This window comes from Acinonyx jubatus, chromosome C1 (assembly GCF_027475565.1).
Source record: "Acinonyx jubatus isolate Ajub_Pintada_27869175 chromosome C1, VMU_Ajub_asm_v1.0, whole genome shotgun sequence".
In the NCBI taxonomy this organism is placed as follows: Eukaryota; Metazoa; Chordata; class Mammalia; order Carnivora; family Felidae; genus Acinonyx; species Acinonyx jubatus.
Window position 1 is genome coordinate 183,548,822 of NC_069381.1, and position 16,643 is coordinate 183,565,464.

At 41.4% G+C, this 16,643-nt stretch overlaps 1 pseudogene; it reads left to right on the plus strand.

Moving 5' to 3' along the window:
* Positions 1-10,430: 10,430 nt before the first annotated feature.
* The window catches only part of LOC106979978 (aldehyde oxidase 4-like), a 62,301-nt pseudogene continuing 56,088 nt past the window's right edge, over positions 10,431-16,643 (plus strand).

A 16,643-nucleotide genomic window follows, 5' to 3' on the forward strand; every position in this document is an offset into this window, starting at 1 on the left:
ATGAAAAACCCAGAAATAGACCCACAATATGGTTAACTAATCTTTGATGAAGCAGGAAACAATATCCAGTGGGGGAAAAAAACCAGTCTCTTCAACAAATGGTGTTGGGAAAACTGTACCACTTTCTTACACCATACACAAAAATAAATTCAAACTAGATGAGAGACCTAAGTGTGAGACATGAAACCATCAAAATCCTAGAAGTAAAACAGGCAGCAAGCTCTTTTTCTTTGGCTGTAGCAACTTCTAACTAGACATGTTGGCAGAGGCAAGGGAAACAAAAGCAAAAATGAACTATTGGGACATCAAGATATAACCCTGCACAGCAAAGGTAACAAACTAAAAGGCAACCTATGGAATGGGAGAGGATATTTTCAAATGACATATCTGATAAAGGGTTAGTATCCAAAATCTATAAAGAACTTATCAAACTCAACACCCAAAAAAACAATCCAGTGAAGAAATGGGCAGAAGACATGACCAGATATGTCTCCAAAGAAGACATACAAATGGCTAACAGACACATGAAGAAATGTTCAACATCACTCATCATCAGGGAAATACAATCAAAACCAGTGAGATACCACCTCACACCTGTCAGAATGGCCAAAATTAACAACTTAGGAAACAACAGATATTGGTGAGGATGTAGAGAAAGGGGAACAATTTTGCACTGCTGGTGGGAATGCAAACTGGTGCAGCCACTCTGGAAAACAGTGTGGAGGTTTCTCAAAAAATTAAAAATAGAACTACTCTATGACCAGCAGTTGCACTACTAGATATTTATCCAAAGGATATATGAATGCTGATTCGAAGGGGCACATATACCCCAATGTTTATAGCAGCACTATCAATAGTAGTCAATTTATGGAAAGAGACCAAATGTCCATTGAATGGGTAAAGAATATGTGGGGTGTGTGTGTGTGTGTGTGTGTGTGTGTGTGTGTGTGTGTGTGTGTGATGGAATATCACTCAGCCATCAAAGAGAATGAAATCTTGCCATTTGCAATGACATGGATGGAACTAGAGCATATTATGCTAAGTGAAATCAGAGAAAGACAAATGCTGTATGATTTCACTCATATGTGGAATTTAAGAAACAAAACAGATGAACATAGGAGAAAGGAAGGAAAAATAAAACAAGATAAAAACAGAGGGAGGCAAACCATAAGAGACTCTTAAATACAGAGAACAAACTGAGGGTTGCTGGAGGAGAAGTGGGGGGTGGGCTAAATGGGTGATGGGTATTAAGGAGGTCACTTGTGATGAGCACTGGGTGTTATATGTAAGTGATGAACTACTAAATTCTACTCCTGAAGCCAATACTACACTGTATATTAACTAACTTGAATTTAATTAAAAACTTGGAAGAAAAAAGAAGTAGAGATACAGATACAGACTTAAATTCTATCTCAAACTCCATTCCACCTGGCAGCAGAAACTCAGCCCCACTCAATTATAAGAACCCAATAGTACAAACTTCCTGTAGTAGATTCTGGACATGAGGAGAGGACACTTGCCTTTGGCATCCCTGTCCATAGCATCACCTGTCTTTGTTCCTGATGTCTCTGCCAAGAGTTTCAAGTGCCTGTTTTGAGCCCAGACTGGATTCTTTTTGCATTCTTGCCATAAGGACCCACTCTGAAGACCAGGAGTGTGGAACACCCAAACTTACACCTGAAGAATAGGGAGAGGAATGGCCAGGGGGAAGCACATTAGCCAATATTTCCAAATATTATCTTGCCACAAGAGGTGACTTTTTTTCTGGTACTTTACAGTTCTGCAGAGATTGTGCTTGCATCATCTATGAGCTGATGACTTTTAAATTGGCTTGTTCATTCTGGACTTCTCTATCCTCTGGATTCCTGTATCCAACTAACATGTGCACTTGGAAGTTAAATTTAAGCAATCCAAGAGAGAACTCTTGACTCCTTTGCCCCTATCCCCCATTTTACATTCCCAGTCTTCCTGTATCAGCAGGAACCCAGGACTTCTACTGAGTCCTCTCTTCCCCTGCTTCCTATCACCCCCATCTAACCTATCAACTGATCCAGTTGGTTCTACCTCCAAAATTCATACCAATCTGTACCCTTCTCTCCATCTCTGATGCTACCACCCTACACCCTATTTGAAGTTCCCATCAACATCTAATGGGGAGCAGAGAAATGGCTTCAGAATTGGTCTCCATGCTACCATATTACCAGCAATAACTCATTCTCTATACAGTGAAATAATACAAATCACATCATATTACATCTTCACTTAAAACTGTCTTGTGGCATCCCTTCCCACCTAGAAACCTACAAACCCCTTGGCCTGGCCCTTGCCATCTCTCTGACCTTCATGTATTCCATCTTCCTCCTGCAGTCCACACTCAGCTACACTGGCCTTCTTTTAACATTCCAGCCTCAGTTCTTTCGGGGGCCACTTGAGACTCTTCTCCCCTGCTGTCTCTTAGTGGGCTTGCATTTAGGACTCAGGTCAAATGCACTCCGGCACTGACTACCCAAAACTAAACTATTCTCTTAAGTCACTTTGAATTGCCTTGCCCTGTTTATAACATTGCTCACCATTTCCTGAGATTACTTTGTTTCTCTAGTTTATTATACAACACATTAGAAATACATGTCATTTTATCTAATACTTCAAGATCCCCAGAGAACTCTATCTGTCTCTCTCTGTCTCTGTCTCTCTCTCGTGTGTGTATGTACACACACACACACACACACACACACACACACACTCCCCTAAACTCCATGAGAAGAGTGATCTTGTTAGGCACACAAATATTTTTGGATGAATGATCTTATTTGATAGTCATATTCCTGTCACTCATTCCCATGCAATAAGAAGAAAACTACTTGTAAATCTCTGAAACATAATATGCAATTTCAGACTTCCTTGACTTTACATAAATGATGGTTCCCTCTGCTAAACATGTCCTTTCTTTGTTCTTCTGGTAAACTCCTGTTGGTCCTTCAAACTGCTATTTGGATAAGGAGCACTCAGAGAAGATGAGAATGTCCACTGTGGAGGCAGCAAGGCAGGGGAATGCATAGCCATACTGCTCAGTTGGTAAGGTCAGACTTGGAGCTTAAAGGAAGGCTGGATTGGAGTCCCTGAGGTGAAATTCTGCCCCAGAAATGGAGTCCTCCTTCTCCTCAAGATAAAAAGCATAGAAGGCAATTTTGAATATCCAACAACCTGCTCAACATCTCCATTTTCATGTTCTTTAGGCTTTCCAAACTTAACCTGTCCAAATAGAACTTAAGATGGAAAAAATAGTCCCATCCACCTGCTGAACCCAAGAGCTGCAGAGACATCCTTGACTCAGCCCCTCCCAACATGTCACATCCAATCCTTCAGTAAATCTGACCCCTTTTTCCCCATCTTCCCACTGTCACCCTCCTCCAGGCCTCATCATCTCTTTAGTGCCACTAACTTCCAGTTATCTCTCTTCTCCCACTCTTGCTCCCACCTTTCATTCTCTGCAAAGCAGACAAAGCAATCTTTTAAAAATTTAAATAAGATCCTGTCACCCCCTTCTCAAAACCCTCCAATGGCTTCCCATCATATTTAGAAGACCCAGCATAACTCTAACTATACCTATAATGCCTCCCTACATTCTCTGGAGTGCCTACTCCTCCAGCCTCTTTTCCTACCACGTTTCCATCTGGACCACAGGAAGGACGTTGGAGACACAGTCTCTGGAGCAACTCTGCCACCTATTTGCTTGCATGATACTGGGAAAGTTGCTTAATATCTCTGTTGCTTCAGTTCCTTTGTCTCTAAAGCAAAGATGATAATATTTACCAAGCTTTTGAAGTATTAAAGGAGCCTGAGAACAGATTCTGGTGCATGGCAAGCCTGTGTACATGTTTGTAGTTTTAGGTAGTTTGATGTCATGAATGCTTAAATTTGAAGAAACAAGTTGATTACAAAAAAATATTAAGGAAAGAGAATATATTTGCATATTGTTATAAATGAGTTTTAAAGACCGGGTTTTTTAATGTTTATTTTTGAGAGAGAGACAGAGACAGACCACGAGCAAGGGAAGGTCAGAGAGAGAGGGAGACCCAGAATTGGAAGCAGGCTCCAGGCTCTGAGCTGTCAGCACAGAGCCCGACATAGGGCTTGAACTCACAAGCCTTCGAGCTGTGAGATCATGACCTGAGCCGAAGTCAGCCGCTTAACTGACTGAGCCACCCAGGGGCCCCAAGACACATTTCTATGAAGTTACATGCATGGGAAAATCTTCCCTTTGCTCTTTAACATAGGAAAAACCTAAGAAAAATTAAAGTCTTAGGAGGGTTTTTTAATGTTTATTTATTTTGAGAGACACCTGGGTGGCTCAGCCAGTTGGGCATCTGACTTTGGCTTGGGTCATGATCTCATGGTTGGTGAGTTTGAGCCCCACATCGGCCTCTGTGCTGACTGCTCACAGCCTGGGACCTGCTTCAGATTCTGTGTCTCCCTCTCTCTCTGCCCCTACCCCACTCTCACTCTGTCTCTGTCTCTCTTTCTCTCAAAAATAAATAAACGTTTAAAACAAATTTTTTTAATGTTTACTTGTTTTGAGAAAGAGCATGTTCACAAGCAGGGGAGGGGCAGATAGAGAGGGAGAGAGAGAATCCCAAGCAGTCTCTGTGCTATCAGTGCAGAGTCCAGCATGGGGCTCATTCCCATGAACTGTGAGATCATGACCTGAGCCAAAATCAAGACTTGGATGCTTAACCAACTGAGCCACCCAGGCACCCCAAGTCTTATGAGTTTTAATAGCCTTGTATTGATCAATGGTTAGATACTATTGGTTAGATAACAGCCTGTTTAAAACTCACCTTTTATCTGTCAGTCCCTGGCTTTAAACAAATTCCCCTAGAGAAAGCAGTGAGACTCCAAAAGGGACAGTCAAAGACACTGACTTGACTCTTAAGAAAGGAGGAGACAGGGTGCTGCCAAGAGCCATTCACAGTCCCTGTGGGCAGGCTGGCAGAGAGCCCTGGTTGGTGCTCCTGGTCTGGCAGTGTGGCTATAAATCACTCCATGTCAGCCTATGCTGCAGGGTGGGCTTTCCCAAGACTGATAGACACTCAAATTTTTGCTCTAACATATCTGCTCTTTGTAGGGATGGGGGAGACCTCTATTCTGGTGGAGGCACTTTTTCCCCCCTGGTACTATGGCTTCTGTTCCCAATTCTGATGAGCTGATTTTGTGTATGTGTGTGTGAATGGAAGAAAGGTAAGTTTATGAGATGATTAATATGAATTTTTGTATACCAGGGACAAAAGCGAAACTAATCTTTTTCACTACAATGCCATTTGTTATGTCTTTATCCTCTCTCTTCTATCTTTGTCAAGTCATGTTTGGTAGTATGAGCTTGAACATTGATCATTAGTTCAAGGTTTGGTGCAAAGTATTAAAGCATGAGGGCCTTTGCTTTCTTCTGCAATCAGTAAGGAACTCTCATTTTATTTGTTGTAATAAAACAGAAGTCAAATCTGACACAGATATGAAAAATTAAGGTAATTCCCCCTTTATTCAGATATTAGCTTTACTTGAGTTCACCAATGCTATTTTAGTAGAAGGCATATATGACATGGGGGTTGATAATAGCAAAGAATGATTTTGTTTTGTCTTAATCTCCTCAGACTAATCAGTTAACGTAGAGGCTCAAGCATCTCTGCCCAAAAAATGGAGTAAATAGACTACCTTCTCCACTTCGGAAGAGATGTGGCAACTCTGATACTTAGCTTGTGCTAGTTGTTCGAATGAGCGAAATGAATAAATGAAAGGTTCGAGGTGCTTTGGGACAATTAGAGGGAAAAAAAACTAGTAAAATATTAAAATAGAAAATTATTTTGGAGAGTAACTTGGTGTTAATGTTTTTGCTTCTCAAGCCTCAGTTGTGTTAGATTACTGATGTTCTTCCCTAAAGAAAGAAATACAACTTTAATCAAGACAAAAGTTCTTGGGATTTTTGCCTGTCAAATAGCAGAGAAACATCATTTTTATGAAACCTATGAACTAAACAAAAAGTGAAAGAGAAAGGAAAGAAAAAACTTGGGTTTAGCAATAATGCTTACAAGTAGATCAGGATCTTGAATGACCTGAAGCCAACTGGAACATCAGAAAAACAATTTCTGAGTGACAGTTTGTAGTAAATCAAAAGCTAAAAACTTTTCTGAGTGTGAGGAAAATGGGCTTTTCTGCTTTTCCTTTGTTGGCAAATAAAACCATTTCTTCCTTAATATCACATTAGAATGATTATTCCCTCTCCAGGTCTCCAATCTTTTGAAATCACAGCCAATATTTTGCTGTTTTTACCCTTTTCTGTCTTACAAACTTCTAAGACAAGTTACAGATGGCCAAGGAGGAGGAAATCATAAACTTATTTGAAGAAACTGGTTATTTTTTGTGGTTATCTTTCCTTCCTTTAGACCCAGGGGCATAGAGTTGAGCAAAGTACACTCGTCTGTCCGTGGCACACCATCATCATGGTCTGGACAAGGCTTCTCTTTTGTTTTATATTATTTCATTTTTTTTTCTTCTTATGTCCTACCTTCTCTTTATTTCCTTCCCCCATAAACATCCACTTTTGTGCATTTTAAATATATATCCTTCCCATCTACTTTCCATATGAATATTTAGAAATATAGATGTATGTTTGAAATATATAGTGTTTGACCTGTGCATTGAAGGGGCGGAGCTACGCCGGCCAACCACGCCTCCTCCCCTTGAGTAACAGGACTCTGACCCTTCCGCAGCCAATCGGCCAAGGCCACGACCCTTCCCCAGCCAATCGGCTGAGGCCACAGCCATTCCCTTCCAACTGCCCCTAGACCCCAATAAAACCTTTGTGCTTTTGAAACTCGCTCTCTCTCCCTGGTATCTCACCGCTGTGTCGGTGCAGGTAGGGGATTGAGCTCTAGCTAGCTCGAATAAAGGCTCTTTTGCTTTTGCATCAGACTCGGCTCCCTGGTGGTCTTTGGGGATCACGAATTCTGGGCATAACATGCATGAGTGTGTTTGTGTATTCTTAACTTACACCAATGGTATTGTGACCTATAAATACCTTTTTATGACTCACCACTGTTCTTAAGATTTATCCATGTTGCTCTTTGAAGACCTGGCTTGTTACTTCTGCATGCTAGTTCTCCCGGGTATGCACCTCCTTCATTCTGCTTATCCAGTGCCCTAGTGATAGACACGTAGGATGCTTCCAGTTCCCCACTACCCCCAAGAAATGCTTCAGTGAACATCCTACGATGTGTCTCCTCACCAATACTGGCAAAAGAATCTCTAAGTGAGATTGTACCATGGTGATTTCATAGGCCCTGCCAGGTGGCTTTCCAGAATCCTGCACAAGTTACGTTTCCCCACAGTTCATTGCATGACAGGTGCTGTCTCCTTGCCAATAGATGATTTGCCAATCTTTAATGTGCCAAAACTTATTATAATCAGACCTTCTAGGATTTGCTAATCTAATGGGCATGGTGTCTTGGGGGAACTTTCTTTTATCTCTCCAGTTACTGGTTAGGTTTCTCCCCTTTTCATATACTTACTAAAAAGGAATTTATTTCCTGAGTGTCTATAAATTACTGGAGGAAACAGGATGTACCCATACAATTTTGTGAGTGCAGCTATTGGTATGACCAATATTTCTCATATGATTACTGAAATATTTATTTTAAATGTCTGGAGGTAATGTATATTTCAAATATGTCAAAATTGCAGTTGGCAGGCTTTAATTAATTTCCCAGAGTCTAATCTTGCCTTCCTTTTTCTTCATTTGGAACCTGAAGCCATGTCATGATTGAAGGAGACAGCATTAAATCAAGTGTTGTACTCATCAGGCAACTAAAGTACTTGGGGAAAGTTGTCTCAGGTATATGGATGTCTATTTACCTGGAATGTTGTCTCAGGTATATGGATGTCTTTATAGCACAGAATAGTGCCATCTGGCTGTGTCCTCTCCTTATAGTGGAGACAGGAGGAAGTTATAGTAGTTCTGGCTTGCACACCATCACTCCCTCCTCCTTTCTTGTTCCCACCTTTGGAAATAATGCTTTGTTTCTGAAATGCCACCATACTTAGCCCCCTCCTCATGCTAAGATTCCGAGTGAAGGGGTGATGAGCTCATCTCTGACTGGGTAAATCTTCTGAGGACTCAGAAAGGGTTTTGGAAATAGCAGGCAGCGTATGAAGAATAATGTGATTTGTTGCCTTTTTCTGGGGTGAGAAAAGTAAAAAACACTTTTAGTGGAATGCTGTCTTCTGTTTCTGGGTTTCTACACTTCCTGGTAAGTTTCTCTCCCCTTCTTTCTAATCTTGCCTGACTGTACCCAGCAGAATAACTGCCTTGGCCAGGGAGAGCAGACAGTTTTCCTCTCATGTGCCAGCTTTGATCTATTGGCAGTAGCAGCCAGGAGTGTGACATGAGAGGCAGAACCAGATTCATGCTCCCTTCTGCTCTTCCTTCAGATAGTGGCACCTCCACTCCACTAGGAAGCTGGAAGCAAAGTGTGGAGCAGGAGGGGCTCCCTTTATAACACACTCCTCCATGACTCTGTTAAGAAATCTCTGGCTAACTTTTTCTAGGACTTCCTATGACCACGAGTTACCTGAGTCAATTTTGGAACCTTACAGTTGTAAGAAAAAACAATCTAGAATCTATAATTGTCATATATATTGGAAAATTCAGAGACATTGAAATAATGCTCCATAATTTCTTTAAAATTGGATCCAACCATTAGAAAAGTTTCCTTTGTTATTTTCTTCCCTTGTGAAACCACCATCTGTCAAAAAAAAAACATGTCCCCAAAACAATGGATAGAATTGCCATAACATTTCTTTTTTCATTTCATAATGTAGGTCACAGAGAAGAATGCTGGTCCTGAAATAAATCTGTTCTACCCGAGGAAAGTCCATATCCTTATATTTGACTGTAATCAATCTGGATTGGGTCACAAAAAGTGAACATGCTAATACTTCTGAAGAAAGTCACCCTGTATTTGCTCAAGGTAAATACCCTTCTGTTCGATTTGTAGAATCTAGTTGGAGTTGACAGAATGCATCCAAAAAGAGAGATTTATGCTTTATTTGTTGTTGTTGTTGTTGTTTTTCACCTGAGCAAAACCAAAAGAATCATCCAGTGAAACATGAGTATGCTAACTTTAGAAATAACTTTATGACTTTTTGAGTCCCCTGGTTAGCTGATGACGGTTTTACATTCAGGAGCATTAAAATAAAAACATCCAGTCAGTTCCTAGGGATGCATGTCACTGACAGGAGTTTCCTATGAGGACTTCATTGATTTGTCACCTACACCTTTTCATGATTCTTATTGGAGAAAACAAGATTCTATAAACATATTTCAAAAGTCCAACATAGAGCTAATGCACTCTCAGCTCTCTACCTCTGATCTGGACCTGTTTTCACTCCCTACTCCACTAAGACCTTCAATAGACCCGCAATAAATATTCCGAAAGAATTTCTTGGTTTTGGGGACAACCATACAGAGGAAGAACAAGGGAATGATTGTGACAGTGGTTACACAGATCTAGCTATGAGATAAAATTTCATAGAACTGTACATATATGGTGTGCACGCATGTTTAAGTGGTAAAATCTGAATAAGCTCTCTAGTCTCGTTATCAGTGTAGTACCCATGTCAACTTCCTGGATTTGATGTTGTACTATAGCTATGTGGATATCATCTTTGGGTGAAGCTAGGTGACCGGTATTGTCACTGTACCATTTTTGCAACTTCCTAGGAAACTATAAGTATCTCAAAGTAATAAGTTAAAATACATATACTTATTGAACACCTACTAAGAGCCAGGCACTGTGTTAGGCTCTGGGCCTTCAATGGTATATAAGATGATGTTGTTGCCTCCCTCCAGGATCATCACTTCTTTCCCCACTTCTGTCTTTTTGCCTCCCAACATACACATCTAAAAACATTACTATTTCTCCGTGTTAATTCCTTGCCAAACTTATCTAAGAAATTATGTGTACCTGATGCCACATTTTTCTCTCCAGACTCGGTCTCTCACTATTTAACCCCTTGCAGTCTGGTTTCCTAACCTATCATTTTACTACTCTAGCCAGTAATGTCCCCTAATGTCCTATTCCACTCACTATTCCAGCACCTGGACTTATCACTAAAAAACAAAACAAAACAAAATCAAAACAGGCTAAGTCCTCCCTCACTGGGTCTGCCATCTCCCATCTACCAGCTTCAAAATCTCAGTGTTAGTCAGCACTCCCTGTCACTTCCCTTTTATATCACTTCTAAATCCATCATGCTTTCTCTGGACATCCTAAAATGAAGAAATTCATCTATATTAGGAGCAAGCTGAAAATTCATGCACTCCCAAGTAAGCCTGGCCAGAACCAGCCCTACGCATAATCACCCCCAGCCTCCCATTGGCCCGTCTCCCCAGTGACCCCTCTGTCCATTCCTTTCTGGTGCTTAATATCATAAATAAGTCATTCTAAGTAAATAAGACTCACCTGATATTTCCAGGCTCCAACCTCTGATTATAGAGGCAGCATTTCTGGGATGCAGTCAGGGATTTTATTTTTAACTTTTTCCTCAAGTAGGTAATTTTCATAAATATTTGTGAATGAACAGATTTTCCACCAGAACCAGCACCCCACATGTACACGTCAGCACCAGCCTATTTCACTTTTCACAGGATTTCCATGGCCCTTTCCAAAGCCTTGTGCCTAGTTTATATTCATAATTGCATGCTTTTCCTTAAGATGGGTCTCCAATAATATAAAAACTTTATATTCCCACAAGATCCCAGTTTGCTGCTGACTTGGAGCCTGGCTTAGGTATCATTCCCAAGATGGAACACAGTGACACAAAGAACAAAATTCGTTTGTAGGCATCCCTATCTCCCTTCCACATTCTACCCCTAGTGTGCCTGTCCATCAGACACCTGCTCTTGCAAGAATGTTGATTAAAGCCTCACTTCACTGTGCTCCAAGTCTCCACCTCTGTCCTTGTATTGGGTCAGTGGGCTTATTTCTCACAGGGAGGGAAGGAAGAAATGAGGGTTGAGTAGGAGTTTGCTGAGCAAACAGAAGGCTGGAGGTGGGAGGGGAGGGGGGTGAAGCTATTCCAGTCAGCAGTATGAGGTAAGATCAGATGGGTCAGAATGTAGTGCTTTTGAGGAACTAAAAGAAATTTATTCTGGTGGAAATAAAGAGTTGTGAGGGAGTGGGAGAGTGTGGCAAGAGACAGAGGAGAAGTGAGGTCCTTGAGGCAAAGAACTAAGTTTGACCCCAATGTCACATTCCTTTCCTGGCATAGGATGATGGAGTTTGGGGGTGGTAGGGTGGTGGGGCTCAGAGACTACAGCCAGGAAAGAATTCTTGAAGATGTCTTTGGTGCAAAAACATGATTTTATTAAAGCACAGGGACAGGACCTGTGGACATAAAGAGCTGCACTGGGGTTGTGAAGAGTGACTGCTTATATATTGTGGAGTTTGGGGGAAGGTAAAGTCAAGAGGAAGTTTCTTAAAGGGATTTCCATATGCTAAAGAAGACTTACAGATTACTGGAGGCCTAGCTATTATCAAGCTAAAGTTGTTTTTCCCTCTAGCAAAGCATTATCATTAAAATAGTAGGGAGTTCCTGGAGATTAGGCCACTGACAAGATTGACCTTTTCTTGTAATATTACTAAGACGTTTGTAAACAGATGGAGACTGTCAGTGTAACCATTTGTTTTCTGTCCTTTTCTTTGCTCTTGGGCAGCCAGGAGTGCCTGAGGAATGTCACACTTATCCCAGGGGCATGTTGCGAGGTATCAGCTTGCCTTATGCTCCCTCACCATGGGAAACAATTACTCACTAATGAAAGACTGGCTCCCCTTGGAAATTCCAGAGTCAACTGTACACTTTGGCTGCTAGTATCTAGTGTCAAGGTAGCTTCTTCTCGATATACTGCAGGGCTGTTTATCTTGAGGACACTTTGGGCTCTCCTGCTTAAAAGGCCCTCAAAATAAACTTCTGATATATTATTGTTTGTATTTGACCTAAGTTGGGTTGCTAGCTTTAGCATATAGAAATACAGTATACCCAGTTAAATTTGAATACATGAAGCATACTTATACTAAAATATCACTTGTTACTTATCTGAGGTTCAGATTTAACTGGGCATCCTACATTATATCTGGCAATCCCACCTAATGATGAGATTCAGAATGAGTCAGCAGAATTGTAAGTAACTGAGTCTGGCACATCTGGTGGGGGTGGAGGAAGGAGGATTCAAACTAGCTATTTGGTGACCAAAGGAGAAAACAGCTGGTTGAATCCATCTTTCACTTTTCACTCAAGGCAATGTTAAAATGTACATCACAGAGCTATCTTAAGGTCTGACAAAGTGAAAACTCAAAAGTAGCCTTTGTCTTTGAGCCAGACAACAACTAGATTCCTTTACTTGGAAACTTCAGGACACCAGAGTCACAGAGAAAGGGTTTCTTGCTTTTTCTGCCCTGTTCGATGCCCTGTTCAATGGCACTTGACTTTGAGCCCCTGCCTAAAGGTGGAAAGCTTGACCCGCTGTGCAGAAACAACTGGCTCAGACTGGGGACAAAAGAACAGAGGAGGGGGGGCTCCTCCAGATCTCTGCAGACAATCTCTGAGCTCTTTACTCCAGGGGGTGTCCTGACCAGCTATTATCTCTTCATGGGCAGCAATTTCCAAGATGAAATTAGCTTAACTTCTGCCCAAGCCAATTATGACCTCCACCCACAAAATCCTTTTTAAACCTCACTTGAAAAAGGTCCAAAGCAAATTCTAATAGATTCTTATAGAACCTAAAGCAGGAGGTTTACATATACTATTTGTCCCTCTTTATGAAAAAATGCAAACATCTTGTAGGGAAGATGTACACAGTGGTTGCTGATGTTACCAGTTCAGGAACCATGGTTATTAAATTAATATTCCCTATCCAATAAGGAAGTAAAAGCATACATTGCTGAGCAGGGAAAGTTAAGCCTCACAGAAGGATTTTCTAAGTTTTTCTTATGCACCATTTCCCACCACCTCCACAGTGACCCATTGTCCACAACTCTGAATTCAAAAGCTTTTTTTATACCTCATTTGAACATAAACCCTGATGTCTCATGAGGCTGTTGGTAGTCTTCATGTATCCCACTTAGTGTGAATATTCCTATGGTTCATTGCAGAAATATTAATGTGTTTGATTACAAGGTGCTGCCTTGTAGACCCACTGGGAACGCTACCTTATTACCTTTGTAAAATATGGAAAATTTTGCATCAGAAATGAATCTGGCCTGGAGGGTTGCAGATAAGGCAGTATGAGTCACTGAGGATTTATTCTCATCTGTAATCAGTGAACTCATTTATATGCCAAAAAAAAAGGAACAGCTCTCTAAACAAGAAAGACTCAAGAAAACATATTACTTGTTATCAGTATCTGAGGAAGAAGAGCATGAAAAGCAGTGGCCTGGGCCCCTCTATTCCTTGACTCCTCCCTTTCCAGTCTGCCTCATAGGCACCAAGTACAGCTGTTGGGGAGAAGGCTGTGGCACCTGCACTGTCATGGTGTCAAGATACAAGTCCAAGTCCAGGAAGGTCCAGTATCCTTTGTGTTGGGCCAAGCCCTGCCCTGGGCACATCTAGGAAGGACACAGAGCCTCCTACTTTTCCTGTCCACAGGCATTCTCCCTCTCTTCTACCTCCAGGCCTGCTCACCCTGCAACTTCCTAAGCTCCAAATCTTTCCCATTACCTTGTTCCCATCAGAGTATATCTGTCCTGTGTGTCAGTCTCTCAGGGCCATGCTATCTATTTCTATACAAATACTTCTTTGCTTTTAAGCAAGAGATTTCAGAGTGGGGGTCAGGTAAGAATGGCTTAAACACAAAGAAGTGATACATTGTCCTGGTAGAAGATTTAGGTCTTTGACATATACTAAGAGGAGTTATTTGCCTGGAAGGGCTGAATGAGGTCTCAGACTACCTTGGCCTAAAATGTAAATTTGCTCACTATAATTGAAAGTGGTTCTGAAGCAGGAGTTGTCTGGTGTGATTCCAAGTTTTTGTCTTAAGTCACTGGGTGGTACTGTTCACAAATTAGGGAACATGGGAGAGGAGGAGCAGAGGAAGGGAAAGTAGTAAGTTTAGCTTTGAACACATCATATTGGGGTAATTACAGGATACCCAAGAGGGATTGTCCACAGGCATCTAGATAAAGAGTTCTGTCATTCAGAGAAGAGGTCTCATCTGGAGCTATAACTTACTGGAAGCTGTCAATATAAATATTAAAAATGATAATAAAAATAGCTATCATTTTTCTAATGCTTACTGTATGCCAGGCACCGTTCAAAGTAGGTTACATATATTACCATATTTAGTCTGAAGAACATCTTTGAGATAGGCATTACTATCACTCACATTGAAAAAAAAAGAAATCAAGGCAAAGAAAGTTGAATAACTGGCTCAAGATCATATGGGCCAGCTGGTGGTGAAGGCAGGTTTTCAGACCCAGGCCATCTGGAACATAGCATACTATGAGAGCTTATAGTATGCTTATAGGTACAGGACACTGTAGAACCACAGACTGGGATATGCACAAAGAAAGACACCCCCACAAAGAAGACCAAGAGGGAGTAATCAGAGTTGAAGGAGGAACATCAAGAGGAGAAAGTTCCAAGAAGACAGAAGCGATCAATAGTATGAGATACCAGGGAGTGGCCCAGTGCCATTAGATTGCTTCCGGACCAAGGGCAGCAGAGAGATGGGACTGGAAGATGAGATACAGATGGCACAGGAATGGCTGGAAAGCCAGGAAGTTGTGGACAATTCCTGAAGAAACTTGACTAAGAAGGGAAAGAAAGATGGACCAGTAGCTGGAGAGAGACATTGGGTTTTGTTTTGTTTGTTTTGTTTTGTGTAGCAGAGAAACACTTGAATTTACTTTTAAATCCAAGGGAATTTAGGGAAATGAGACTCTAGAAAGGAAGAGGTTAGGAGAACTGTTGGTGATGAACCAGGTCCATGGAGAGAGAAGAATAGATGGGAGCCAGAGCACAGGGGAAGAGGAGGAAGGACTCTTGCCCTCCTGGCCAAGAACACAGGGCAATGACTGAAACTCTGAGTAAGAAGCAGTGGGCTGGGAGTGGAGGGGGCTCATGCCTCTATTTTCCAGATGAGGCATGAGGATAAGGCTGAGGAGAGCAATGAACACTGGAAGAGCAGTTGAGAGAGAAGGGAGAGGGGGATAAGATTAAGAGGAAGTAAACTTAATGGGGGAGGGGGACTTGGAGGACATAAAAAAAAACAAAAATTTATCTGCTGCACACTCTTGCCCTGTACATCATGCACTCTCCCAGTGTCCCCAACCAGCCAGCTGGCTGGTTTCCAAACACCTTTGATCATTCAAAGGGCTGGTGGAGCCAAGAACAGCACTCTGTCTTTTCTTCCAGAAGAACTGCATGCTTACTGTCTTCCTGGGTGGGAGAATAGAGGAAGCATTCCATGGGAGAGAGACAATTTCCCATGACTTAAAGACAATTTCCCATTCCCACTTAGCCTGAGTGGGAATAAAAAGCTAAATTGGACTGAGGTCTGGACCCCATTTCCAACCAGTGAGATGAGAATCTTGTGCTAACCACATCCACTTTGTCATTAATACAGACTCTACTGTAGGAGAGGTGGTCAAGATAAGGGCATAAACTTGTGGCTTCCACATATGGCTGTGTGTTGAAATCAGCTGACGAGCCTTAAAAAGCGATGAAGTGATCCCACCCACAGATTCTGATTTAATTGGGCTAACATGCAACCAGAGTATCTGTATATTTAAAAGCTTTGCATAGTTGAAAACCAAATGGATTAAACTACCCCATTGTGGTTTATTTATAGTCCACAACATATAATCCACAATATATAATCTTAAAAGTAAAAGATTTCTTCTCCCTAGAATGGGGTGGGGGGAGAGATCTCTTGGAGGTCTTATACAAAACTCTTCATTTTTCTTTCTCCATTTTTCTCTACCATTTGATGCCAGCCATATGTAAGTTCTTTCCTGGACACTTACAGGAACGTACACTTTGTTTTGTTTTGTTTTGTTATCTAGTGTTCTCTGTATTCTCAGAGAAATATAGTCCCATGACTTTCCTAGACTCCCTGAATTATGTTAGTCACTCCCTATGATTCCAATGTGTTTTCTTTACAAAATGCTATCACAGCCATTATCCAGTTACAGCGTGCCTGGTGCCCATCTGCTCTCTGTATGGGGCTGCTGTCACCACAGTAGAAGGCGTAGGAAACACCAAAACCAGGTTTCATCCCATACAGGTAAGAGCATAATGTGACTGGGTACAGATGTTAGTATAAGCATCCCATGTAGTCTACTGTACTCCAAGTCAGATTTTTTTAAATTAATTAATTAATTTTATTATTATTTTTTAAGTTTACATCCTAGTTAGTATATAGTGCAACAATGATTTCAGGAGTAGATTCCTTAATGCCCCTTATCCATTTAGCCCATTCCCCCTTCCCACAACCCATCCAACAACCTTCTGTTTGTTCTCTATATTTAAGAGTCTCTTATGTTTTCCCCCTCCCTGTTTTTATATTATTTTTGCTTCCCTTCCCTTATGTTCAC